An 8847-nucleotide genomic window follows, 5' to 3' on the forward strand; every position below is an offset into this window, starting at 1 on the left:
GTTATTTTGGGAATCGATTGGTTGACAGCCCACAAAGCCGTGTTCCTTTGTTCCTCAAAGAAGATTCAGCCCATATTTGTGGAAGTCCGGTCTTTGAATTTCGGGGTGAAAAGAGAAGGATCTCGCCCCCGGTGCTGCACCGGTATCTAAAGCTCCGTATAGGATGGCTCCTACTGAGTTGAAAGAGTTGCAAAATCAGCTGAATGAGCTCATTGATAGAGGTTTCGTGCAGCCTAGTGTGTCACCTTGGGGAGCTCCGGTCTTGTTCGTCAAAAGAAAGACGGTAGTATGCGCTTGTGCATCGACCACCGTGAGTTGAATAAGTTGACTATCAAGAATAGATATCCGCTGCCCGGAATCGATGATCTCTTCGATCGGTTGAAGGGTGCAGTTGTGTTCTCGAAGATTGACTTAAGGTCCGGATATCACCAATTGAAAGTGAAGTCTAGTGATATCTTCAAGACAGCTTTCCGAACGCGGTATGGTCACTATGAGTTTAGAGTCATGCCCTTCGGATTGACCAATGCTCCTCGCAGGTGTTCATGGACCTCATGAACCGAGTATTTCATGATGTGCTTGATAAGTTTGTGATTGTTTTCATTGATGACATCTTGATCTATTCGAAGAGCGAAGAAGAGCATGCGAGTCATCTAAGTTTCACTTTGCAAAGGTTGCGGGAAAAGAAGTTGTTTGCTAAGTTTAGCAAGTGTGATTTTCCGGCTTAAGAGAGTGGTTTTCCTTGGTCATGTAGTTTCAGCCGAAGGTATTCGTGTCGATCCTGAAAAAGTCCAAGTCTGTGGCTGATTGGGAGAGACCGAAGCCGAGAACGGAAATAAGAAGTTTTCTTGGATTGGCGGGTTACTACCGAAGGTTTATTGAGAACTTTTCTCGGTTGGCTGCTCCTATGACTAAGTTGACCAGGAAAGAAGAGAAGTTTGTTTGGTCTGACGCTTGTGAGAAGAATTTCCAAGAGTTGAAAGATAGATTGACAAGTGCCCCGGTTTTGACTATACCCGATAGTTCCGGTGGTATGACAGTTTATACCGATGCGTCAAAGATTGGTTTGGGTTGTGTACTGATGCAACATGGCAAGGTCGTAGCCTATGCTTCTCGGCAATTGAAGGATTATGAGCGGAATTACCCCACTCACGATCTAGAACTTGCCGCCGTTGTCTTTGCTTTGAAGATTTGGAGACATTATCTCTACGGTGAGAAGATTGCCATTTTCACGGATCATAAGAGTTTGAAATACTTCTTTACCCAAAAGGAGTTGAACATGAGACAAAGGAGATGGTTGGAACTAGTCTCCGATTATGATTGTGATATTCAGTATCATCCTGGGAAAGCAAATGTTGTTGCCGATGCTCTTAGGAGGAAGAACCAGAAGAAGACTTTGGTTTTGAATGCTTTGAGTTTACCATTGTGGTCTTCTATTGAGAGTTTTGATTTGGAAATCGTCCACGAGAATTCTCGATTTTATTCTTTACGCCATGACGGCAAGATCTGGTCTTAGAGATAAGATTGTTGCTCTGGCAGAGTTCGATCAAGAGTTTTTGACCAAAGTTGAGAAGATTTCTTCGAATCTCGAGTCGGACCCCGACTTTGGTATATCCATGGATGGTGCTTTGTTGTTTAGAGGAAGACTGTGTGTGCACCAAAGCGAAGAAGTTAAGAAAGAAATATTGAAGGAAGCACACCAGATCGGTCTTTCAGTACACCCGGGAAGCACCAAGATGTACAAGGACTTGAAGGAACATTTTTGGTGGATTGGTCTAAAGGCGGATGTTGAGGATTTTGTTGCCAAGTGTGAGACTTGCCAACGTGTGAAAGCCGTTCGACAACCTCCATCTGGATTACTTCAACCCCTTCCTATTCCTAGTTGGAAGTGGGAAGATATCTCCATGGACTTTGTGACTAGCTTGCCGCGGACAAGTAAAGGCAATGACACTGTGTGGGTGATTGTTGATAGGTTGACCAAATCAGCCCATTTCATTCCTATGAAGATCACTCATACTGGATAAGCTAGCCAGGCTTTATGTGGATAATGTGGTTCGTCTGCATGGTGTGCCATTGAGTATTGTCTCGGATCGTGATCCTAGGTTCACCTCAAGGTTTTGGAATAGTTTGCAGAAGGCCTTGGGAACCCAATTGAACTTGAGTACAGCTCATCATCCACGGTCTGATGGACAATCTGAGCGGACAATTCAGACATTGGAAGACATGCTCAGATCTTGTGTGGTGGATATGGGTGGTAATTGGGATGAACACCTAGCTTTGGTTGAGTTTGCCTAAAACAACAGTTATCAAGCAACAATAGGCATGGCTCCATTCAAGGCTTTGTATGGTAGTACTTGTAGTGTCACGCCCTCCCAGCCGGTACCCTATCTGGCATACCCGAGAGTGTGATCCACAGCCCGAAGATCAGGTATCGAGTGATCAACCTCCCACATAAACAATAACATAATCATGAACAACCATAACAAGAGTGCGGAAGATAAATCATAGATCCAATAATGAAAGAATGAATCATAAACGAAACGGAATAATAGATATAATCAGAGTGTCAAACAGATAAGTAAAGTGAAGCAAAAATCCCACTTTACATCCAGCGGAAAAGTAGCTCTAAAGAATAAACTAGATAAAAGCTAATCCCAGTAGCAAGTACATTGGGTAACTAAATTATTCTCCACTTTGTAGACGACATCCTTGTAGGTGTAGATCTCATAGATAGCACAAGGACGCTTCCACTCAATGGTCGGACTAAGCATCGTACGGAGCATAACCACCCGTGGGATCTTCAGAGTAATTGTGGTAACCGCAATCACCTTCCTGGAGATATGTCTCTTCGCCTTGCGCTTCCTCATAGGGACCGTCATAGTATTCCGTACCTGCAGGATAGTCTAACAACATTGTACAATAAAGGAATGAGTTTCAAAGAAACTCGGTAAGGCGATTAAAATCCATAATAACATAAATGGCGGGATTCCGAGAACAATCATAAATGCAATATGATATGAGACAAACAATGAATGAATGAATCTAACTCTAAGTATGTTGGTCTCTATTGGCAGACATGCTTTAAGTCATAGCACCGTACTTCTTTAGGAAAGTCCACTCACATCCTCAACCATTTAAGATATCTTGGATTCTCTCACAGATCATTTCACCGGTCTTGAGCAGCCGATTGGTAATGGGTCCTTCATCCCTCGGGACAAACCTTGGCGGGGGTTAAGTCAACACACTCTCTCACAACCATTTGGTATAAGTACTGGCGCATGTCGGGGTAATACCTAGCCAAATGCAAGTCTTCTACTTGGTTACATCAAGTCAGATCCGAGATACTTCCATTCCTCGTCCCTGACGATCCTTTCCGGTATCCTTCACACTAGAGTCAGCGTATCCTATGGCACCGACCAACTCGGACTACGGACTCATCAACCCTATTGGTTATCCACATATGGTAAACGGGAAGCTCTCACGTCCTCTCACGGGTTGGTTACCGGTCTTAAGCGCCCGTGAGCCCAAGTCTAGCCATGTGCAACCCTACCAATAAATGGCCCCCACAATGTGATTCCTGTCCTCTCACGGGTTGGTTACCGGTCTTGAGCGCCCATGAATCCCCATTGCTACCACGGGTCGTTCGGTCTCAATACCCCTCCGATTAGGGTCGACATAACAGGACATCCTAGCCAAACACTACTAGACAATCCTATATATGTCATCCAACAGTTTAGGAAGGTGTCCAGAGGGCATCTCCGGAAACATCCCATAATATTCCCGTAGTAGTCCAAGGACAGAAGTGTCAAAAGGACACCTCTCCTTTCCAAACCATACGTAAGCACACACATGCATCAATTCATATCATCACATATATGGTAACTCCATATATGGAAAGAAATCAATATTTACAATCACTTGTATAACATTGGTAAGTAAATCATACATGAATCAATTCAATATGAATAAGTAATGCTACTGTAATCAAAGTTATGCAACAGTAGTATATCATTGTAAGAATCTAATTTAGGAAACATATCAATGATATTCAAATATAGAAACTAGATTCATGCTATCTATGTAATTAAGGAAATAACCATCGGAAAATATAAATAAAAATAAAAAAAAAAAAAAGAAAAATAATTGAAAAATTGGAGAAGAAGCAGAAAAAAATATATATATAAAACATTAGGGAAGAACCCTAAAGGAGAAAGATACGCCAAAACATCCGAAAGCAGACCAATTGCTGGAGTTGTTTGTACTCATTGGTCGAGTGGATTGGTCGAGTGGTCCAGGTCGACCAATCGGTCGACCAATGCGAGGCGATAACTTAGAAAATCAGAGTTTTGAGATATGAAACCCGAATTTGGTGGTTCAAAAGGGTACTAATCAAGGGGTAGACTACATCAGTAGTATTCTAGCATATAGGGGACCTCAAAACACTATTCAAATCAAGGTATCAAGATCCAAATTAGGAAACAAAAAGTTACCATAAATAAATCAAACATGGATCTTGATGGATTTTGAAATAGAAAACAAGACAAGAACTATAGGAGGATGGATCATTGCTTTTGGTAATGAAAACATGAAAACATGCATAGGTCTTCATGGAATAAGGCTTAGAAGCATAAATCTAAATAAGGAAATAAAACCTACCATATATGTAACTATCATGCATCATGAAGAACACATAGTAAGGTAGAAGAGAACAACTAGAATTCTATGGATTATGGATCATAGAAAGAAAACACAACCATTAACCACTAACATGATCAATGAAAGAAGATCCAAAGAGATCGAGAATTCAGATTAGGAAATTAACGAGAGATTAAATCATGGTTTGATCATGAATCCTTCAAAAGCTTGCAATGATCATGGTTAAGATCATTGTTCTAGCCTTAAATCCTTAGGATGATCATGAGAACATGTTCGAGAGATGTTTGCAACGAGAGGATGCAGCATCTCTTCTCTGTCTCAACTCAAAAAGGAAAGAAAAACAAAGATGTAGGAGAAGAAGAGAGAGTAGACATACCTTTTGATGCAAAAAGAAGAGTTCCGACGAAGATCCGCCAAGAAAACTCCAAGGATGCAAGAGAGATGACTTGCAGAGGTCTTTGGTTCGTTCCGGAGGGTTTGGAGGCAGCAAATACGAAGTGGACTCGAGGTTAGACTTAAATAGAGCAAGAATCAACCTAATTGCCAAAGACAGCACCCATTGGTCGAGTGGATTGGTCGTGGCCCCGGTCGACCAATCGGTCGACCAATGCGGACAACAAGGCCAAAACGAGGGAATTGAAGGCCCGGATCAAATCCAAACCTAAAGGGGTTTTGCACACAAGTCAAGTGACTTACCTAGTAGGTAGAAATGCCTTCAAACCAAGATAGAGAGCACTCCAAGTCCATCAACTAATTAGATCTTCATCGGGATTCTGTTTCCATAAATAGAACCTCATCATCAACCTTCATGGATTCAAAGCCGGACACCAAGTCCTCTCTTGGGATGGCCCAAAGCTGACTTCTTACTTTACTTCGGGTCATCGGACCTACAAATAACAAGGTTTCCGGGTCAAGGTTAGGGCTGGGTTTCACATTCTCCCCCCTTAAAGAAATTTCGTCCCCGAAATTGAAAGCGTACTGTGCTTCCAAAGAGGTAAGGAAACTTCTCCTTCATGTCTTCTTCCTTCTCCCAAGAAGCTTCTTCGAGGGGTATGGTTCTTCCACGAATCTTCACCAAAGGAATGGCGCGATTCATGCTGCTTGTCCTTCCTATCCGGGATTTCGGCCGGTTCTTCATCATAGGTCAAATCAGCACTAAGTCCTTCGGGTGCTTGCTGCAAAATGTGTTCGGGATTCTCTATGTATTTTCGGAGCATCGAAATATGGAACACATTGTGCACACCAGCAAGAGACGGAGGTAATGCTAATCGATACGCAACGGGTCCAACCTTTTCCAAAATCTCGAAAGGTCCAATGTAACGAGGCTAAGCTTTCCCTTAACATTGAATCTCATCACACCCTTCATTGGTGAGACCTTGAGAAAGACTTTCTCTCCAACTTGAAATTCCAAATCGGTCCTTCTCTTATCGGCATAAGATTTACTGTCTCATTGGGCGGACTTAATCCTTTCTCTTATCATATCTACCATAGCACTTGTAGCTTCAATCATCTCGGGACCTAAGACTTTTCTTTCCACCTGTCTCGATCCAGTACAAAGGTGTCCTACAAGTACTACCATACAAAGCCTTGAATGGAGCCATGCCTATTGTTGCTTGATAAGCTGTTGTTATAGGCAAACTCAACCAAAGCTAGGTGTTCATCCCAATTTCCACCCATATCCACCACACAAGATCTGAGCATGTCTTCCAATGTCTGAATTGTCCGCTCGGATTGTCCATCGGGCTGTGGATGATGAGCTGTACTCAAGTTCAATTGGGTTCCCAAGGCCTTACTGCAAACTATTCCAAAACCTTGAGGTGAACCTAGGATCACGATCCGAGACAATACTCAATGGCACACCATGCGGGCGAACCACATTATCCACATAAAGCCTGGCTAGCTTATCCAGGTATGAGTGATCTTCATAGGAATGAAATGGGCTGATTTGGTCAACCTATCAACAATCACCCACACGGTGTCATTGCCTTTACTTGTCCAGAGGCAAGCTAGTCACAAAGTCCATGGAGATATCTTCCCACTTCCAACTAGGAATAGGAAGGGGTTGAAGTAATCCAGATGGAGGTTGTCGAGCGGCTTTCACACGTTGGCAAGTCTCACACTTGGCAACAAAATCATCAACATCCGCCTTTAGACCAATCCACCAAAAATGTTCCTTCAAGTCCTTGTACATCTTGGTGCTTCCGGGTGTCTGATAAAGGCGCAGTTGGTGTGCTTCCTTCAATATTTCTTTCTTAACTTCATCGTTTGCGAGCACACACAGGTCTTCCTCTAAACAACAAAGCACCATCCATGGATATACCAAAGTCGGGGGTCCGACTCGGGATTCGAAGAAATCTTCTCAACTTTGGTCAAAAACTCTTGATCGAACTCTGTGAGCAACAATCTTATCTCTAAGACCAGATCTTGCCGTCATGGCGAAAGAATAAAATCAGAATTCTCGGGGACGATTTCCAAACCAAAACTCTCAATAGAAGACCACAATGGTAAACTCAAAGCATTTAAATCCAAAGTCTTCTTCTGGTTCTTCCTACTAAGAGCATCGGCAACAACATTTGCTTTCCCGGATGATCTTGAATATCACAATCATAATCGGAGACTAGTTCCAACCATCTCCTTTGTCTCATGTTCAACTCCTTTTGGGTAAAGAAATATTTCAAACTCTTATGATCCGTGAAAATGGCAATCTTCTCACCGTAAAGATAATGTCTCCAAATCTTCAAAGCAAAGACAACGGCGGCAAGTTCTAGATCGTGAGTGGGGTAATTCCGCTCATAATCCTTCAATTGCCGAGAAGCATAGGCTACGACCTTGCCATGTTGCATCAGTACACAACCCAAACCAATCTTTGGCGCATCGGTATAAAGCTGTCATACCACCGGAACTATCGGGTATAGTCAAAACCGGGGCACTTGTCAATCTATCTTTCAACTCTTGGAAATTCTTCTCACGGGCGTCGGACCAAACAAACTTCTCTTCTTTCCTGGTCAACTTAGTCATAGGAGCAGCCAACCGAGAAAAATTCTCAATAAACCTTCGGTAGTAACCCGCCAATCCAAGAAAACTTCTTATTTCCGTTCTTGACTTCGGTCTCTCCCAATCAGCCACGACTTGGACCTTTTCGGGATCAACACGAATACCTTCGGCTGAAACTACATGACCAAGGAAAACCACTCTCTTAAGCCGAGAAATCACACTTGCTAAACTTAGCAAACAACTTCTTTTCTCGCAACCTTTGCAAAGTGAAACTTAGATGACTCGCATGCTCTTCTTCGCTCTTCGAATAGATCAAGATGTCATCAATGAAAACAATCACAAACTTATCAAGCACATCATGAAATACTCGGTTCATGAGGTCCATGAACACCGCGAGGAGCATTGGTCAATCCGAAAGGCATGACTCTAAACTCGTAGTGACCATACCGCGTTCGGAAAGGCTGTCTTGAAGATATCACTAGACTTCACTTTCAATTGGTGATATCCGGACCTTAAGTCAATCTTCGAGAACACAACTGCACCCTTCAACTGATCGAAGAGATCATCGATTACGGGCAGCGGATATCTATTCTTGATAGTCAACTTATTCAACTCACGGTAGTCGATGCACAAGCGCATACTACCGTCTTTCTTCTTGACGAACAAGACCGGAGCTCCCCAAGGTGACACACTAGGCTGTCTGAAACCTCTATCAATGAGCTCATTCAACTGATTTTGCAACTCTTTCAACTCGGTGGGAGCCATCCTATACGGAGCTTTAGATACGGGAGCGGCACCGGGGGGCGAGATCAATAGAGAATTCGACATCTCTGTCCGGAGGCACTCTGATAGATCATCGGGGAAGACATCAACAAAGTCGCAGACAACTCGACTTCATCGACTCTTTTCTCCACTATACCCTTGCCTTGAGATGAAGCATCATCCACTAGGGCATAGACTTGCATCGGTCAGACGGCACCTTCTTACAAACCCTTCTCTTTTCACCTTGAAATTCAAAGACCGGACTTCCACAAATATGGAACTGAATCTTCTTTGAGGAACAAAGGAACACGGCTTTGTGGGCTGTCAACCAATCAATTCCCAAAATAACATCGAAGTCCTTCATGTCAAGAATCACAAAATTGGCTTCCAAGTTCTTCTCACCAATCAACACGGGACATTTAGATAACCCCTTATCTA

This window comes from Hakea prostrata, chromosome 7 (assembly GCF_041222555.1).
Source record: "Hakea prostrata isolate BN-2017 chromosome 7, UWA_Hpros_2, whole genome shotgun sequence".
In the NCBI taxonomy this organism is placed as follows: domain Eukaryota; kingdom Viridiplantae; phylum Streptophyta; class Magnoliopsida; order Proteales; family Proteaceae; genus Hakea; species Hakea prostrata.